Consider the following 18,644-nt stretch of genomic DNA (forward strand, 5'->3'; position numbering starts at 1 on the left):
GGGGGGGGGGATTCCGATCACTTAACAAGTTCTTTCTGGTGCAGGCAACTGTTGTCCCCATTCCCCGGGAAAGTAAGACCAAGGGCTGCCTTGGCTTGTTTTGGGAAGAAGGCTGTCAAGGAGACGGGGTGGGGGGGTGTGCTTCCTGGAGAGGGTGGGAGAGAAGAGTTGACATTTTGAAGAAATCAGTAGATGCCACCTTCTTCCATTTTTGGAAACCACCCCCAGTTTGGGCCCCAAGTGAAGGTGGACACATGATAAGCAGTGGAAAGCGGATCCCCATGGGGTGCACTCAGGACTTGGCTCAGAGCCCCAGAAGACAGGGCCACAGTGCCTCTCCTGGGCTCCCTCTGTCCCTCCCCCACCACCTGTTTCCATCCTCATCAGCATCAATTTACTTCTCCCCTTCCCGGCCCTACTCCTAAAACCTTGAGGGATGTCAGTGTCAGAAGCCGGAGACTGAGTGACCAAGGACACCTCAGTCCCCTTCCCCACCAGCCCTCCCTGACCTGTTCTGCCGGATCTTTCAGTTTCTGCCTTGGAGAGGCCCCATCCCTCCTTCCACGCCAGCCCTGCTGTTTGTAACCCACCTGACCCTCTCTCCCCACCGGCTGCTCTGGTGGCCGGCCTGCCTCACAGCTGCCTTCTGATCTCAAATGGCAGTGACCCGTCCATCCCTAGGCTCAGTGGCCTCCCTGCAGTGGCCCCTGCAAGTCACCGCGTGGCCCCTTCGACAGCATTCTCTACCTGCCCCTGCCCCTGCCCCTCCGCCTCACTCCCCTTTCCTTTTCTTCTATCGGTCCATCTCCTTTGACAGTGTTCGGAAACCTGTTTTCAGCCAGACCAGTGCTTCTGTTCTGTATGCATGTAGCCCCCTGTCTGACCTGTCTCCCCACACAGCCAGACTGAATTATTCATTAGCAGGAGCCAGCCAGGGAACTGACTGCATAAAACCACCGATGAGGGCTTGGTGAGCTATTTAAGTATCTTATCGATGCGTCGAGCTATTTTCCTAACTTGCTAATAACATCCTACCAAATAGGAGTGGGGGGGGGGGGCGGGGCAAGCTGACGATTGGAGACCAAAGGGCTGTGTGTCGAGCCAGGACTTTCTTACTCCCTGGTTGTATGTTTGGCTAAACTTCTGGGTTTCTCAGGGGCTCCCTACCCTGACGGAGAAAAAAGGGTGACTTTGTCCTCCGGTTTCCCAGACATCATAGGAAGACATGTAGATCTTCTTCATAAAGTGCTTTAGAGGTTTCTTGGGAGGTTTTTGAAGGAAAAGCTATGCTTTATGTTCTCTCCTCACCTTCTTGCCAACCCCGGGGACTCCAGGCAGGAGGCAAGTTTCCTAAGCATCAAAACCAGATGAAGCCCCTGGACAGAAGGCAGGTTATAGGGAAAAGGTAAGTAGTCCTTAGGGAGCTCCATTCTGAAGACTTATGGTCTCTGCCCTCAGGCAATCTCTGGTCTGGGAGCACAGAAAAGCACCGGGAAACAAAACAAAATAATAATGACACACGGCCCCCTAAACGGCAAGTAAAATATAGTTACACTTCTTCTGTGGACCATGCATAGGACAGGGAGGGGGCAAAAGCAAGGAATGGAAACAGATGTGAGCACACAGCCCCGAGCTGGGGGCGCCCCCCCCGCCAGCCTGCTCCTGGGCACCGACCCCCAGCCTGTTGGCTCTATCGGTAAGAATCCACAAATCACCCCCTGGGCCACAGCTCTCCTCTCCCAAGAGAACAGATGGGGAAACTCAGGAGGACAGCTTCAGACCTCCGGTCTCTGCCTTCGGAGACTGCTGCCTGCAGAGAACCAAAGGCTCCCTGAGGGCAAAGGGCCAGAAGCTTGCTTAGACTACTCTTCTCATCCAGGGCAACCAAAGCCTCCTCTGACTTCAGAGTGGGCTGCTGGGCTGCTGGTGCTTGCTATGGGGCTAGCCCACCCCCTCCCTCCCCCGAGCCAAAGTGCTTGCCCACCCAGCCCGGGCTGCAGCAGTAGGAGGAGCAGAAGGCAAAGGGAGGGACGGAGGGAGACCCAGAGAAGAATGGGGAGGAAGGGGGAAGGTGCAAACCTGGGGATCCGGGCCTGGCTGCTGAGCTCCTCTGGAAAGGGCAAATTCAAGAGAGAGCCAGGGAGATTTCAGATGTAAGGAGTTCCTGCACCGGTCACAAAAGAAGCTTTGGAAAACGCACGCTGGATGAACTTTGGTGAATCAATCCCTAAACAACCACCCATCCTTCGGGCCCTCCTCTCCTGCAGACACTGTCTGTCACCAGCCTAGTCAGAGAGGACAGCAGGTCTTCTCCCCATTCGATGATTTATTCGATTTGATCTGGGCCTGGTGCTCTGGGCAGCCAATTTGGCCAATTTGAGGCCTTACAGAGCAGAGCAATGCAATTGGCCTTGGCCCGCTCCAAGGTCCCAGATCCCACCCCGTGCTCAGCTGGAGGGCTGGCCTTGAAAGAGAAAGCCTGGGCATAACCAAAAGGGGTTGTTAATAAAAACAGTAGGGGGGTCGCCCTGGGACAGACACATACATGTGTATAGACCCACACATGCCCACCCATTGACACAGATTTGCCAAAGCACATCTTTTGCAGGTATGAAGACACATATACCCTCATAAAAGCAGGGTCATGCACTTTCAGGTCCTGACGTACCCTCCCGCCTCCCCTCTTCCCCCCTCCTCCCCCTCCCCCACACCCTGCCACATACTAGACAGTCATGGGAGATCAAACACCTTCCACCCCACTCCACTTGTCCCTGCCTCCTGCAAGGTGGGCTTCTTCCAGAAAGCAGCCAGCCATGGGGAAGTAACTGACTTCACCTGCCACAGCCTGACAGCCTGACATCCCTGGATTTCACCCGGCTGCTCGGGGGAGACATGTCTTTCTCCGGCCCCTTCCCAACAGGTCTCATTTCTTCACGATGGTTCTTGGCTCTGGCCTGTCGAACTAAATCCTCAGTCCCTGAGTACAACACAACCCGGGTACCCCGACCCACCCTCTGAAAGGATCCAGGCCACTGTTCTCTCTCTGGATGTCCTCCCAGCACCTTCTCTCAGGATCTGTCCCATACCTGCCTCCTCCAAGAAGTCTTCTCAGATTCCACCTGTTCTGTTCTAAATGTCATGGCTCCTAAGCACCCCGGAAGAAAACCGCTTTCTATCTATTGCTTGTTGTCTGTGCTTGTGTTAGGTCTGACTCAGGGGAGTGCTGTCTCCCCCATGAGATGGGGGTGTCCTGATCCTCACAACAGTGTCCCCACCCTCCAGGGTCCTGCCGAATCCTGTCCTGGGAGCAGACTCAGGAGAGGGTGTCCGCTGTCTGGGCAACACGATATTCGAGACCTCTGCTGCTGGTTTGCAGAAGACCCCGATGGATTTGGCTCCAAGAGTTAAAAGCTTTGCCCAGAAATGACTGTAATTCTCTGTGGAGAGCAGCTCCCCAGCTGGTTTCTGAGGCGGGAGATGCTTCTCACTCACTTCCGTGAATTCCCTGAGGAAAGTCATCCTACGCCGTGGAACAGAGGAGCATGGAACAGAGCCAGCGAGGTGAGCAGTGCCGGCAGAACAGGGAGCAGGGAGGAGGGCCACACACTCCGAGGGCCTGAGGACAGGCATCAGAAAGGAGAAAGGGGGGAGGACGAGAAAGCGTGGAGTGGAAGACAGCAGAAAATGTTGCGGAAAAGGTAAGAGGAGAAGAGAAACAGGAAAAGGGAAAAATGAGGAATGATCAAAAAAAAAAAAAAAAAAGAGCTATGACAGAATGAGAAACTAGATGGCCTAGAAACACATACCAAGACCGGGATGAAACGATAAGAACATCTCCCTCCACCTGGAGCTTCAGGAAGTGTTCTCGGGAAGTTCAAGTGTCCGAGCAGGGGGGCTGGGGACTTCAGCACCTGTGATAGGTCAGTGGCATTCTGTTGGACCCGTTAGCCTTGTAACACCCCTAGGGGGTAAGCACTATTGTTAATGACTTTTTACAGATCAGGGAACCCCAGATTAGAGTGGTGAAGTGACATCCCCCAGGTCACACAGCTGAGACGCGTCAGGGCTAAGATTCAAGTCCAAGTTTGACTCCAAAGCTCGTGCACTTTGCAGCAGGCTTCCTCAGTTTTCTCCAGCTGTGAAGGCGCGCTCACCTAGGCTGACTTCTTCCCCAGCAAGACAACGAGCATTAATTAAGTGCTTGCTGTGTGCCCAGCAGCATCATAGAGGAGGTCCCTGCCCCCGCAGAGTTTACAGTGCGGCTGGGATTACCAGAGTTCCTCTGATGTTTGATGGCCTCGTCTTGAATCTCCAGGCCGATAGGGTCCTCCTACAGTGGAAATAGCTGTCCCTTTGCTTCAGAGTCATGCCCAAGTCACTGACAGGGACAGAGGGGATCTCAAACTCTTTCTCGGTCACCTGATCCGGATCCACCAGATAGGGACATTTTCTCATGGAAGTTCTTAATCTGCTCTGTCCCTAGTCTTTCATGAGGGCATTGTCTCGGGACGATGGGAATAAACTAGGAAAAGAGGGTGGTCAGAAGGTCATCTAGCGGCTGTGCCTTCTCTCCCAAAGGCCCACTTTCCCCAAAAGGCCACAGACATCCCTTGCCTTGCTGGCTGGTCACACAGTGGGGCCAGTGGAGCGGGGGTAGGAACCAGCATGACCCAGAGGAGTCTGAGGGGCACTGAAGGAACCTACAGGGGCCGCTGCCCAGAGCCCCCTGCAGAGGCTCTCCCTCCTCACACACAGAAGGAACACCTTCCCCTGAGCTGGGGGAAGGGCACCTAGCACTACGTTGTGCTGTGGTCTTGGGAACTCCTTTAGCCTTAGAACATGACCAGTTTCCAGGGGATTACTGAGGTCTTGCCTCGAGGCTGGCGGAAGGATTCCATGAGCTCTCCAGGTCACTAAACAAACCGCCTTATGAACTGTTCAGACATTCAGAAAACATAAAGAACAGGATCACAAATGCACATCGTAGCTGCTCTTGGCTTCCATAAATAAACCGCTGTGAATACCACTGTAGGCCCTGCTCACTCTCCTCTTCCTCCCTAAGATGACCATTCTCTGGGATTTGGTGTTTACCACCCTCCAGAGTATTCTTCACCCTAGGATCCCTGCCTCTTCCATGAGGAACCGGCCAAAGAGGTCCTTCGGTCAGTCTTCGGCGTCAGGACACCACTCACCCAGGGCTGCCTGCTAGGGATGCCCCTCCCACCCCACTTCTCTCTCTCTCTCTCTCTCTCTCTATCTCTCTCTCTCTCTCCCTTTCTGGATGGCCGAGCAGACAATCAGTATTTATGTGAATCCACCAGGCCTGCTGGACAGGGAGGCCCAGCAGACAGAGACAGGGTCCCCATCCCCAACATGGGCAGGCTGTAACCCAGACACAAAGCAGATGACCCAGGAGCCTGGCACTCAGGCTGGGCCAGGGGCTGGCCAGTTCCTGCGTCTGATGTCTGCTCCCTGTGTTGTGGGGGGCGTCTCCTCCCGCCCCTGCCTGAGCTTTGTTCTTGTTTGCTCTGGCAGTAGGCAGGACGAAGTCCCTGGCTGAGACCACGGAGAGAATAATAAAAGGTTTATAGCCCCTACCGTGCAGGAAGCAACACAGATGCCTGGCTGGGGGAGTTTGGGGAGAGAACCCCCGGCACCCTCAGGGCACCAGCCTACCCACCAGCAGCGCTCTTTTCTCCAGCTCATCACATGCACATCACAGTCCCAAAGGGACACCTGCTCTCCCGCATTCTGCACGGGCCACCTGCACCCCTCTCAGCGGGCCTCCTGGTTCTTGTCCCGCTGGCTGGGCCCCGTCCTCCTCAGGAAGCCTCCCTGGCCCTGAGCGCGGACCCCCCCCCCCCACATTCCTTCAGTTCTTACACAATCAACTGGCACAATCTCCTCTGGTGAAAAGAGAGCCTTGTGAGCTATGAATGGTCTTCCCTGCCCCACTATGAGCTTCTAGAGAGCAGGGGCCATGGCTGACCCATCCTGGGCATCTTTTACATGTTCACAAGTGGCTCCGTGAGTGTTTGTTGAATGACTCAATGAGCTCTACCACCGCATCCGCCTGAGGGTTTCTCGAGGATGGGGCCACCCATGTCTTATCTTTTCTCAGAATCTCCCAGTAGAAACACTCAAAGGGGCACCCGTTCCTGTTGTTGAGTGACTAGAGGAAAGCCCCAGAAAAGTCTCTGCGGCCAACCCACTCAGCCTCCCTTCCCCCCACTGCTCACTGGCCCACCCAGAGGCCCCTTCCAGGCAGCAGGAGCAGCACCAACCAGTCTCCTCAAGCTCTGAACCCCCTGGCTGATCCTGTTTGGGCTTGATGGGCCTGATCTGAGGGTTTGTCTACTCACTTGCCGGTCTCCCCAAGTGTTTGCATCCCAACCATCCTAAGACAATGAAAGCATGCTCCGTGTGGCTTTCCTGCGTCCACAGCTAACACAGCTGCAACTCCATTCTACGGATGAGGAAACTGAGGCTGAGGACACAGGCCTTCTGACTCGAGTCCCCCAGGTGGCCCTGACCCCCCCTCTGGCTCTCTCTCCTTCCCACGCTGGATGCCACAAAACACAGCCTCCAGGAAAGGCGTCGATGCCTTTAGGCTGGATAGAGAGGTCTCTGAGGATAATCCAAAGCTCTCTGTGAGAGAGCCTTCGCGTCTGTGCAGACCCAGTGCTGCTCTCTGGGTTTCAGGCCAGCCAGAGATTTGGGTGGGGCCTGCAGGTCCCTGATGGAGGTCAAGTAGGCGCCATGCTTCCTCCCAGCCGCCAGCAACTGGGACGACAGCAGATTGCCAAGCAGCACGGACACACTCAGGGGTGATCTGAGAGGCCTTCTCAGCAAGGCATCCTCATCTTGACCAGACACCCAGACACGAGAAGCACCCAGCATCCTTCTCTTGGTGACCACAGTGGTCACAGCTGCCACAGCCTGAGCATACAGCTCAGACGGACACTCTACCTCACCGTGTGACTTCTTTAGAAGAGCCTGGGAGGAAGGAGAATCCCTATTTCCACTGGAGTCGGCTGGGACTCAACGACTAAGTAACTTGTGGGAAGACTTGTAGCTACTAAATGTCAGCCTGCAGATCGAAATGTAAGTCCTTCTAAAGCCGATACCCCAGCAGCCCCTTCACGACCTGCTTCCCGTGAACGGCCACCTGTCCACCCATTAAGACTGCACCTCAGGGGGGCGGGGGGGGGGGGGGGGGGGGGGGTGGGGAGCTCAGCCAGTTAAGCATCCAACTCTTGGTTTTGGCTCAGGTCGCAATCTCAGGTTCCTGAGTTTGGGCTCAGGACACGATCTCACGTTTCTTGAGTTCAAGCCCCGTGTCGGGCTCTGCGTTGGCAGTGTGGAGCCTGCTTGGGATTCTCTCTCTCTCTCTCTCTCTCTCTCTCTCTCAAAATAAATAAAGCAACTTAAAGAAAAGAAAAAAGACTGCTTGCCTAGATCAGGACGTTTTTTTAAAAATATAGTTGACACACAATGTCACATTACTTTCATCCAACAGGTTTATACCAGAACACTTATTTTTCATCTTACTCCTTTATTTTGAATGGGTCGTGCCTTCAAAAAGCCCCAAACTCACACACGACAAAAGCGTATTCGATGAAGTCTTCCCCCCATTCTCGCTCTTGATAAGCTGCAGTTATTCTTCCCAGAAATGACCCCCATTGTCTGGAATATTCTTTCCCCTATCTTTTTCAAAAAAACGACAGGATCTTAACACACATTGCCCCGTGCTTGCCTTTTCTTCTGAACACTGTGTTTCTGGGAAGTATTCCATATCCATACGTCAAGCGTTCAGCATTTCTCTCGAAGACCGCACAGAGTATTGTATGGTCTACCCATCCATGTAACCAGTCCCCCGTGATGGGCATTGGGTTGTTTCCGGTCTTTTGCTGTGTAAAAAGCTTGTTGCTGCCAGAAACTGCTTAGGTAATGTCGCTGTGCCCATTTTGCAAGGACACCTGTGGGATAAATTCGTAGAGGTAAAAGTCGCCGAGGAAGGGAGGGTCTGGAATTCAACGTTAGCAGCGGGAAGCAGAATAGATTGGTGAACGGTATACGGATACCCTTCACCCTGGCTCTGTCACTTACCGGCCGTGTGGCTTCCAGCAAGGATAATGGAACCTCACCACCCCTTGGTTTTCTAGTCTGGTAAAGTGTTGGCTTCCTTGCAGGGTAGCTGTGGGGGTTCAAGTAAAAGAGACAATGTAAGCAAGACGCCTGGCACAAAGCCTGGCTCACGGAGGTACCGAGGAGACAGAGCAATGACCATTTCCCCTGCTCCCCGGGCCTGGGAAGGAACTTCCCGCATTGACCGGCCCTCTTGCCCTCCCCATTCCTCTCCCGCCCCAGGCACTGTGCTCCCAGTGACTCCTTACACCATCTGCCCGACACCCCGGTTCTTCGTGGAGTTCACTGTGTCTCTTGCCCACCAGGTAATAGGCTTCTAGAAAACACAGACCCTCTTAATCACTTCTGAAACACCCTCAGGCTTGGTAGAGGCTTGGTAAAAGGGTTGCTGAATTGAAATCAGCTCTGGAATGTATCCCTCCCGGCTCAACCTTCCCCAATCTGGGTACTTCAGCAGAGAGAGACAAGGGTCACCTGCAGCCAGCAGGCTGTAGAGGCGGCCGGCCTCCGTCGCAGGCTCACAGAGACTGGGTAATCGGGAAAGGTTTCTGAGCCATATTTAAAATCCCCAGCCTCTGCACCCCCATCTCCCACAAACCACCCACACACCCAGAGCCTGGTATAAAGCATTCAGATATTCTACCTCTGGGGAAGGGGGTGAAGAATACTCCCTGGCCCCTGTTCAGCCCCTCCCTCATGTGTCCCCGGTTTGGACCGCGCACAATCAGGGAGATGATCATCGCTAGGGACCGTTGCCCAGAGAGCGTAGGGAGGTGGGAGGAAATCATTTTGATTTCTCTCTGGGAGCATAAATGCTTTTTTAATTGCTGTCAAAGGCAGCTCCTCGGGAATGTATTATTGATAGCGATTGAAATGAAAGCGGCAATCTCTGCTTTGCTGGGAGGTGGCCCTCCCGCCCCCACTCCACCTTCCCCTGCTAGACTTGGGGCCTGAGGCGCCCACCCCTCTCCCCACTCCCCACTCCCCAAATCTCTCCTCTCACCTGCCTTTCCTTCTTTTTGTTCTTTTCCTGTGCCCCTGCCTTGCTTCTGCTCCTTAGGAGGGCTCCTCTCTGGCCTGTTGCCTGTAGCTCTGTCACTCTCTGCCTCTTCCATTAATGCCTGTCCCTCTGGCTGTCCATCACCCCCTCTTACTTTTCCTTAGCTAGCTGCCGCCCCCCCCCATTCTAAATTCCCACCCTGTATTCTCTCTCCAACCAAGAGAGGTGGCATTTCCTGACCGCCCCCACCCCTTCCTGGGATAGGGCGCTCTTTATCCCATCTTCCTCTTGTACCCAGACTTCTACCCATTTCCCGAATCCCCTCAGCCTGCAATTCTTGGTTCGGGCCAGTTGGTCGGGTGAGTTTCCATCTGTGTGGGGCCAGCACCAGCAGAGCCCAGAGGAGCTGTCCCTGAGGACTCTGGGTCCCCCAAGCTCCCTCCTGCACGCAAGCAGTCAGCTCACTTGCCACCGGAGGGCTTCACCTCTCTCCTCTGACTGGAAGCTGCCCGGGGGCTCCCGTGTGGGCGGGGCGGCGGCCTCCTGTGCCTTTAAGAAAGCACAAGCCTCCGGGCACCACCAGCTCCTCCCCCACCCCTTCCCCAGTGGGGGAGGGGAGCCAAGCTGGATATACCTGCAGTGCCCCCTCCAGACAGCTCATAAATAATGGCTGATCTTCCCGCGGGGGACAGGAACTGTTCCGCTCTCGTGGAGCCTGGGAGAAGGGTGACAAGGCTCGTTTATCTATCTCCTCCTGTGCTCTCCTGCTGGCGCGAGCACGCGCCTCTTGCCTCTTTCCCCCTCTTCCCTTACCCCTTTCTGCCTCCCAGAATCTGTGAGAAGGGACTGGGATGAGGAAGAGGGGCGAGTTTGTTGCCTGCTTCCCCTGAGGCTTTCAATATGCCTGCCCCACACCACCGCCCCCAAATGTTTACTGAGCAGCTATTAAGCGCTGCTCACTTAGAGCAGCAAATCCTGGCCACCCTTCCCCCCCCCACACACACCCCAAATCCACCTTTTGCCCCAGGGAGCCAGGGGCCCTGATCAGAGCCTCACTCCACATCCCGAGGGGTCAGAGCGATAGACTCGAAAGGACTTGATGGGAAAGCAAACCTAGTTGCATCTGATGTGAGCATGGTTTTGGACTTTAGACCAAAGTGCAGTGAGTTTCCCAAACCTCTCTGATAGCCCCCCAGTTCCTGCCTCCACTCCCCTGTGCTGGGGCTTCAGCACCCCCACCGCCACCCCCCCCCACCCCCCACTCACACTGCCAGCCTGGTCTGGTTCTGCTGGGCTGGGTCAGACCCTCCTGATTGGGTTCCAAGTCAGCGCTTCAACCTGCCTGTTACCCCCTCGGCCAAGGCCAGGCTGGTGTTGGAAGCCGGGAAGCAGATTTCTCCCCAGAGTCTCTGAGGCTGCACCCTCTTCGCTCAACCGTGCTGGAAACCCACTCAGAGGGCACCAGCCACCTCCATTACCAGGAAGTGCTCCCCCCACCCACCCAAGGCCACCGGCAGACCCGAGGGACCCTAAGCTGCCTGAAGTGCTGCCCTGGGGTTCAGCTAATGGCAGGCCTGGCTCCGGATGAGGATGTGGGGAAGCGGCAGGCAGGGATGCAGAGAGGCGGCTGCCTCTGTTCTAATCGCTGCAGCAGGTAAGCAGTCGCCCAGGGTTGGTTGGGGTATGTGGGCCCGGCGCCAGCCTGGAGCCCCCTGTGTGTCACCCTGTGCACCACCACCCCCAAACCACCCCCCACGCTCACGCCTTTCACCCAAACAGAGCTGGGGAGGTCTCCATCTCCTTCCCTGCAACTCCTGCCTGCGCCTCTTCCTCCCCACCTCTTCAGCTTCTGTTCCACCTTCCCTTCTCTTTCTTTGTCTCTCCCTAAGTGATCGCTGCCTCCTTTCTTTCTCCCTCCACCCTTCCCTTCCCATTCTCCTCCATGCTCTCTCCCTCCCTCTCCTGAGTCCCTCCCCACCCCGCAAACCCACCCCACCTTCCCTCCTACCACTATATTTAGCTCAGAGCCAGGGGGTTGGAAAGGCACACTGGGCTGGCAGCTAGTCTTGAAGGGTCTGTCAGTGTTTCCATGAAGAGGCCCAGCTGGGATGAGTTTATAACTGAGCTGTTTCTTTTTCCACCATCACGCCCCGGGGGGGGGGGGGCGGGGGCAGGGAATGGAGGCAGGGAGGGAACCTCCAAGTACTGGGGTGCTCTCCCCAGAGGTGGGCCAGCTCATCAAGGGAGAAAGGAAGTGCAGATTCATTTACAGAGTGGATCTGCGCTCAGGCTCCAGCACAGGTTAGGATTCTGTCCTAGGTTAGGACCTTGGGGAGACTGAGGACAGAGCCCTTCCTAACAAAAGGTGGACCAAAGAGTTGTTCTCCTAATGTGACCTGAGGAACCTTATTATTTTTTTTTAATGTTTATTTATTTTTGAGAGAGAGAGAGAGAACACAAGCGGAGGGAGGACAGAGAGAGGAGACACAGAATCTGAAGCAGGCTCCAGACTCTGAGCTGTCAGCACAATGCCCGACGCAGGGCTCAAACCCATCAACTGTGAGATCATGACCTGAGCCGAAGTTGGACACTTAACCAACTGAGCCACCCAGGTGCCCCGATCTGAGGAACTTTAAAAGACACCTTTCCCCACAGTATGACACCAGCGTGCCATGGACTCTGAAATCCCCCCACTATAGCCATTTCTTTCTGCGACATCAACACATTTAGAAGATCTGTAAAAATCCTATCGATATCTGAGGGACACTTTCCCGCTAACTACGTGGTGTGAACACACCCCTGCTTTTGATCCTCACAATTACAAGATCAGGAGAGCTAATACGGTGACATAGGACATAGCTTGCTTGAGGACACCCAGTTTAGTATGCGCTAAAGCTTGCACACAGGCCTGTCATCTCTAACTGTTGCGTTCTCTCTGCTGCAGTGAGTACCCGCCCCCCACAGGCTATCAACCACCAGGAAGCACAACCAGAAGGTCAGAGCCCCCTCTCCCCGCCCCCCTGCAGCGGGATCAGACAGAGACCTGGATACAATTCGGTTCTACCACTCAATGCTGAGCCCCCTTGGATAGTTCCCTTCACTCGTGAGTCCCACAGAGGACTCACGTGAGAATCGAAGGAGATCATGTTCTAAATGCTTGGCACATATTAGGCATTCAAGAAGGGCAAATGGTATCCCTGGTAGGTTAACGTAGGGCATGGAGCCCCAAAGGCAGAAGACATAGGACAGCCACATTTCAAGGGGGAGCATAACAGGGTCCACCAGGTGTGGAGTATAGCGGGGTAGGTGAGCGGCGACCTGGCTCACATACAGCAGGTGCACAAGAGCGGCAGAGTGGAGGCGGCTCACATGCCAACTGCTGTGTCGTCCCTGGTGTGGCCCAAAAACCTGCGGCGTATAAACAACATTCACGTCCATCTGTTCATTTGCTCCTAAGGGTGGGAGGATGGCTTGGAAGGATGGACAGGGTCAGAATTATAATCCCCATTTTACAGGTGTGGAAACTAAGATCTAGAAAGGGGAAATAATCTGCTCAAGATCACAGCGAATTATTTCACTCACTCCTTCATCAGATATCTAGTGAGTGTCTACGATCTACAGATGCTGTGTTATACCTTGGGCAGACCCAGAACACAGGGTGGGAATACCCAGACCTCTGAGTTCTCTATGCCAAGACCCCCCCTGTGGCCTGTGGGCCACACTTACTGGTTCAAGTGGTGAGAAGTGGTGGTTGAGGCTGAGCACGGAGCCAAGAAACAGCCTGATGTGGACCATCTCCAACCCTTTGGCCTTACCTCTCACCAGCTTCACGGGGCTCCCGCTGCCATGTTTCTCTGAAAGGTGGGCAAAGAAGGAGCAGAGTAAAGGGAACCCAAGTCAGTAGACTTCTTGGTCTCTTGGGCCCTTCTAGGTTCTTTACCTTTCTAAACCCAACCACAAAAGCCATATCTACCCCCCTGTGGGAGGATGGCTGTTCCCCCGGGCTTGGGACCCAGGAGTCCTGACTCTTCATCCAGAGCAGGGCTTGAGAGACTTCAAGCCAACCAGGGGACAGGTGGGAAGAGACGTTCCATTCCATCCATTCCTCAACCTTCTGGGACAAAGGAAGTTACTTCCCAGCTTCTTAAGCTACACCTATGGTTTCCTCTTGGGCTGGGATGGCCATTTGTAATGAGATAATGGGATGGCCATCAATGGCCATCAATGAGATAATGATGCATTAAAGGGCAGGGGAAGAGAGAGTTGTCAACGGACCACGGGATAGGGAGGGTGTTACCTGAGTAGATGCGCAGTTCCCCCATCCGGGCATCCATGCAAACACTCTCTCACTCCGCACTACAAGACAGCTGTTGACATTCATTTCCTGTTCCTCTTGCTTCTTTCCTCACAAGATGCGTGGGTGGGAAGCAAGGAGACTTTCCAGAAGTCACCTCTTCCCTCCATCTCCCTCTAGGAAGAACCACACTCACTCCTCAGGCGGATAAACCGATTCCCCCAAGTAGCTCACGCCTGGAGTGAACAGTCTTTAACGTCGAGAAGCTTTTACTATGTTTAATCCGAAGGCCCCGAGGCATCAGCTAAGCTGTGTCTGCCACCCTCCCCCCCCCCCACTGACCCCTTTCTCTCTCCTCTTTGCTATTCTGTTTTCCATTTGCTTCCTTATTCCCATGGCTCCTGGGAAGAGGCGAGGACTTGGAGTCCGAAAACCTCATTCTGAATCCCAGCTCTATTGCTCACAGAGGAACGGGCACAGCCTTAGATTCTTCGAGCCTCAGTTTCTCCATCTGCAAAGGGAACATAATAATACCCAGTTGCTGTGAGGGTCAAATGCAATCATGGGCCGGAAGCTGTTTTGTGAACGGTAAACTACCATGCTTGAGGGAAGGCTGGTCATTAATTCCCCTTGTTTCTCGGGCACCAAAGAGAGGAGAGCTGGGGCAAGCGACGGGACTCCAGGTCAAAGACGGAGACTGCACATCTGAACGCCAGCCCTGCCCTCTGGCTCTCCAGGCCACCGTGGGAAAGCTGTGGGGCCTCTGAGCCTTGGTTTCCCCATCAGTAAGGAAAGAGTCATTAGGCGCATCTCCTTCCTCCAGCTGAGGAGAGGAGTTTGCTCGTAAATGACGGTTGCTCACTCTCTCTTTTAGAGACGCTGTGAGCTCACCACCGCCAATTACGGTTTATTGAGCACACATGACTCCGTCTTCCGCGCTGGATAAACAGACCTTTCAAAGGCGTAGGCCTTGCCCAGGAAGGGCTCCCAACCAGCCCTGCCGGGGGGCAGAGCAACGCATCATCTCTGTGCTCCTCTGCTCCCGGATGAACTCACCTGAGCAGAAGCGACACCTGGGTGTCACCCATGGCACCGGCCACCAACAGCCAGCGGGACCCCAAATGAGCAGAGAGAAGGAAGGGTGTCCTCCTCACATCTGGGACGACTCGGCTGCCAGGAGCTCGGTGTCCCTTGCAACTGTCCCTCATTTCTGCTCCTGCCACCCCCCTGGAGGGGCTTCAGGGCGGTACTGTTGAAGTAACCTCCAAACTCGTCCCCACAGCTCTGGCCTTGCCTCTCTCCCCCCCCCCCCCAAGCCCACCCGCTGCTGTCAGATGAATCTTCGAAAACCCTCCTTTAGCATCTTAGTTTCCTGCTTGGCACCGTCGGTCATTCCCCGGCGTCTAATGGATACAGTTCAAGGGCGACGCAGTGTGACACAAGGGTTAAAACCACTTCGGGATCAAGAGAAGCCTGGCTCTGCCCTCCATGGGTAGGTTGCTCCAACCTCTGTCTATCTCCTCAAGGGCAAAATGAGGCCAAGAGCACTGCTGTTCTGCTGTGATAAAACCTTACAATGTGTGGAGGCACCGTGCCCTAGGTCAGAGAAGTTATTCGGTACAGGGGCGCCTGGGGGGCTCGGTCAGTTACGTGTCTGACTCGCTTTCGGCTCGGGTCATGATCTCACAGTTCGTGGGATTGAGTTTGGGATTTTTCTCCCTCCCTCTCTCTCTCTGCCCCTCCCCTGCTCACACGCTCTCTCTCTCTCTCTCAAAACAAATAAAGAAACTTAAAATAAAAAAAGAAGGGGCACCTGGGTGGCTCAGTCCGGAGTCCTGAGACTCCGGCTCAGGTCACGATCTCGCGGTCCGTGCGTTCGAGCCCCGCGTCGGGCTCTGTGCGGACAGCTCGGAGCCTGGTGCCTGCTTCGGATTCTGTGTCTCCCTCTCTCGCTGCCCCTAACCCACTCGCATTCTGTCTCTGTCTCTCTCAAAAAGAAACAAACATTTAAAAAAATTAAAAAAAAAAAAAAAAAAAAAGAAGTTATTCAGTCTACGTTAGCCGCCTTCAGCTTTCCTTGCTATGACTTCCCTCCACATCTTCCCCGGCCAGGGACACAGCGTGCTCCTACCTGCACACTCACCCTGGGGGTTCTGGGAGACTGACACTGACAACCAAGGCGTCATATTCTTAAGGGCTAGGAGGACGTGGAGAAGAAGGTAAAGGGCTTTGGGATGATAATCAGGCTGCTGACATACCAGGTTAAGGCTTCAAATGGAAAGGTGCAAGCAAGTCTACCCCAAGTACTGTGAGCGTCGGAGGCTCCAGGAAGGCAGGAAACTCACCCTGAGATAAGAACACTGGTCCTTGATATATAAGAAAGACTCCTCGGATAACCGAGCATGTCATTTAAATGGCCTTGGCACAGCTCCTGGGGTACCCAGTCCAGATTCTTTCAAAGAAGACTATAATAATAATAATAAAACAGCACCATTGGCTGCAGAGCTCCAGCCCAGCAGCCAGGAGCCCGAGGAGCACAGGGACAAGGGGCCAGTGGGCACAACACAAGCACAACCAGCAGCGTGAAGATGACTTCATTTACCGAGTTATCAAAAACCACAACGTCTGCCAAGCAAGAGTGTGAGTCACCAGGACCCACAGGAAAGAGGGCCCAGTGACAGTGTGGGCTGGGGTGGGCACCAAGTATTTCGAATCCTGACCCAGTTCTGAGACCTTACACTCTCTGAGGCTCAGTTTCTTTATCTTCAAAAATGGGGATGATCTAAACGCTGACTGCATCGCCTTGTTTGGGAATTAAATGAGTTCATCTGTGTAGAGGGGTTTAGCAATACACATGACTTATTTTGATAGCCGAGTTCTTGATTTATCCAAAGTTGGGGGGGGGGGGAAGGGGGGAGGGGGGAGAGGGGAGGGAAGGGCCCCGTTCTTTCTTCGTCTTCCACTGCCCCTGGCAAGAGCCCTTGGCTTCGATTAGACTGACCTCAACTCTGACACTCTTTGGAGGGGAGATCCCCCAAAGCTCTGGCCTTCCTGCCTCGGTTTCAGCCATCCCCCGGGAGGCCAGATGACCAAGTCCAGACTTTCGAAAGAGTCAGGGCCTGCATCAACCCTGACACCACAGCCTTCCATAACTCTTCCTGTGGCTACGACAAAGCTAGGCACACACCTAACACTAATGCTGTTTTGAATGAGTGAATGAGCTGACCTTAGAGCATTAGGTTGCTGAGATCAGTGTGTGGGGTTCAAGCTATCAGTGGCTCTCAGAGTCCAGGCCACCCTTGCTGCTCTGTGCTGCTGGTCAATCAGGGATGGAGGAGTGAGTGTGCATGGGCCTCCCACCACGCAGCTGGGACAAAGGCATGTGCCCTGCAGAGGGGTCCAGAGCCTTTCCCCCGTTCACCTTACTGCATTCTGCGATAGTGATCTAGTTCAGAGTGACGGGGGCCACGTAGGAAAAGAAATAACCAGATAGAACCAGACTGAGACGGCAACAGAGGTGCTGCTGTAGGGGGTAGGCTGGGGAAAACTTCAGACAGGCTACGAATACAGTCCAAGCGAACACGTTTCCCTGTGCTTACATGAAAGGAGTTGGTGCCGGGGATCTAATCAGCTTAATAGGGCATAGCAGACAGACAGCCAATCGTCTGGAGCCTATGAGAAGTGGTGGCCACTGGGAGAACAGTTCAAATGCAGAAGGAGCCCAGCCAAGGGGGCATCCAGCCTTGGGGAGGCACTGTGGACTGGGCCAGAATGAAGCGAAAGACTGAAAAAGCACTGGTCCCCTGTCGGATTGGAAGGGGCTCTAAGAGGGGACACAGGAGCCTGGCAGGCGGGGCTGCCTCATTAATCCTAGGTTGGAACATTCTTCAGCTTGCCTCCCTCAGGCATTTGCTAGTTGGGATAGGATGTTCTTCCTCTCATCTAAGCACCGAATCTCCACATGAAGAAGAGGAGGCCAGAGGGGAAGAATACTGTGGAGGTAATTAATACAAGCCCTGCTTCTCCCAGTGGTAATTCAAAAACTGGGGCTGGCCAGAAGCCAAGATGGGTGCGGGTGCCAGGGAAGAGAGGGAGGGAGCAAACAGGAGTGACTGGCACATTGTCCTCTTGGCTTCATGCATTATAGCAATATCTTACCTGACAGGTAGAGAAATCTGTGACCTAAGATGCGGCCTTGAGATTTGACGACAACACCGGCTGAAGTCCCTTTGCGCTTGTGGGTAAAATCTCCCCCCGCTGATTCTCTGAACGGGAGGAGCCTTGGATTGAAAAGGAGGGGAGCAAGGCCTCCAGGTGTCCCAGGGTCTCGAGGCAAAGAAGATAGTTGTTCGGTCTTGGGAATGAGAAGGTACAGCCCGGACAACTTCTCAGGAGGATGTACGATTGTCTACTGACCAACTGCCATTCCCCTACCTAACCCTGGTAACCTAACATCCTTAGGGCTGTTCCTGGGATTCAATGCAGGCTGGGGTCACCTCAAAAGGAGGGCTCCTAAGGCACGCTGCTTTGCCTCTGAATCCCCATGGCCTTGCCTGTCCTATCAGGACAGTACTGCCCGAAGGCTTGGCCTTCCTCCATCATTGACACATTCCACCATGCTTTTCCTGATGAAATCAGGTTAAGCCAAACTCCAGGGAAACTCAGAAGGGGCAAGGAAGTAAAAAATGGTCAGTGTATAACAGGAGAGGTGGGGAGCAGGAGAAATTCACTCTTGTTCCCTGGGACTAGTGGAAAGAAACAATATACATATTTTAATGAGTATGGGTCTCAAGTCCAAAATTAGTCAGGATTTTTTTTTTCATTGCAATGAAAAGAAACGCAACTGTCCCCGGCTTGAGCTAAATCTGTGAATATATCAGGCTGGCTTCATACAGAGCTCTCAGCGTGGTCAAGACCGATTTCTTTCCAACGTATAGTTAGACTTTCATCTACATTGGCTCCACTTTCCGGCAGACATTGGCAAGGTGGTCCCAGGAACCCCAGGTGTTAACCTTACTAGCTTTCATTCTACTGGAAGGAATTTTGACCAAAGTCCCAGATTTGAGTCTTACTGCCCAGTTCGGGTTTACATCCCCACTCCTAGAGTCAGGTGTGGGATCATCTGCTCCCACACTACAAGATCGGAGGGTGGAGGGGCAGTAGTTTTTCAAATAAAAGTCAAAGTGCTGTGAGCAGAAGCTG

The 18,644-nt window shown here is 54.1% G+C and overlaps 1 long non-coding RNA gene across 4 annotated transcripts; it reads right to left on the bottom strand.

Moving 5' to 3' along the window:
- Positions 1–7,556: 7,556 nt before the first annotated feature.
- Positions 7,557–13,683, bottom strand: LOC121021679 (uncharacterized). Of its 4 annotated transcripts, XR_005786647.1 has the most exons (4): positions 13,446–13,683; positions 12,875–13,002; positions 8,110–8,197; positions 7,557–7,979 (listed from the first exon to the last, which is right to left on the bottom strand). It is a non-coding gene; the product is annotated as an uncharacterized LOC121021679 (long non-coding RNA). The 4 variants fall into 4 exon arrangements; XR_005786649.1 differs by lacking the exons at positions 12,875–13,002; positions 13,446–13,683 and adding an exon at positions 9,783–9,856; XR_005786646.1 differs by lacking the exons at positions 12,875–13,002; positions 13,446–13,683 and adding an exon at positions 9,152–9,281.
- Between the last annotated feature and the right edge of the window lie 4,961 nt (positions 13,684–18,644).

Source organism: Herpailurus yagouaroundi, unplaced genomic scaffold, assembly GCF_014898765.1.
Source record: "Herpailurus yagouaroundi ecotype Mexico unplaced genomic scaffold, PumYag 308, whole genome shotgun sequence".
NCBI lineage: Eukaryota > Metazoa > Chordata > Mammalia > Carnivora > Felidae > Herpailurus > Herpailurus yagouaroundi.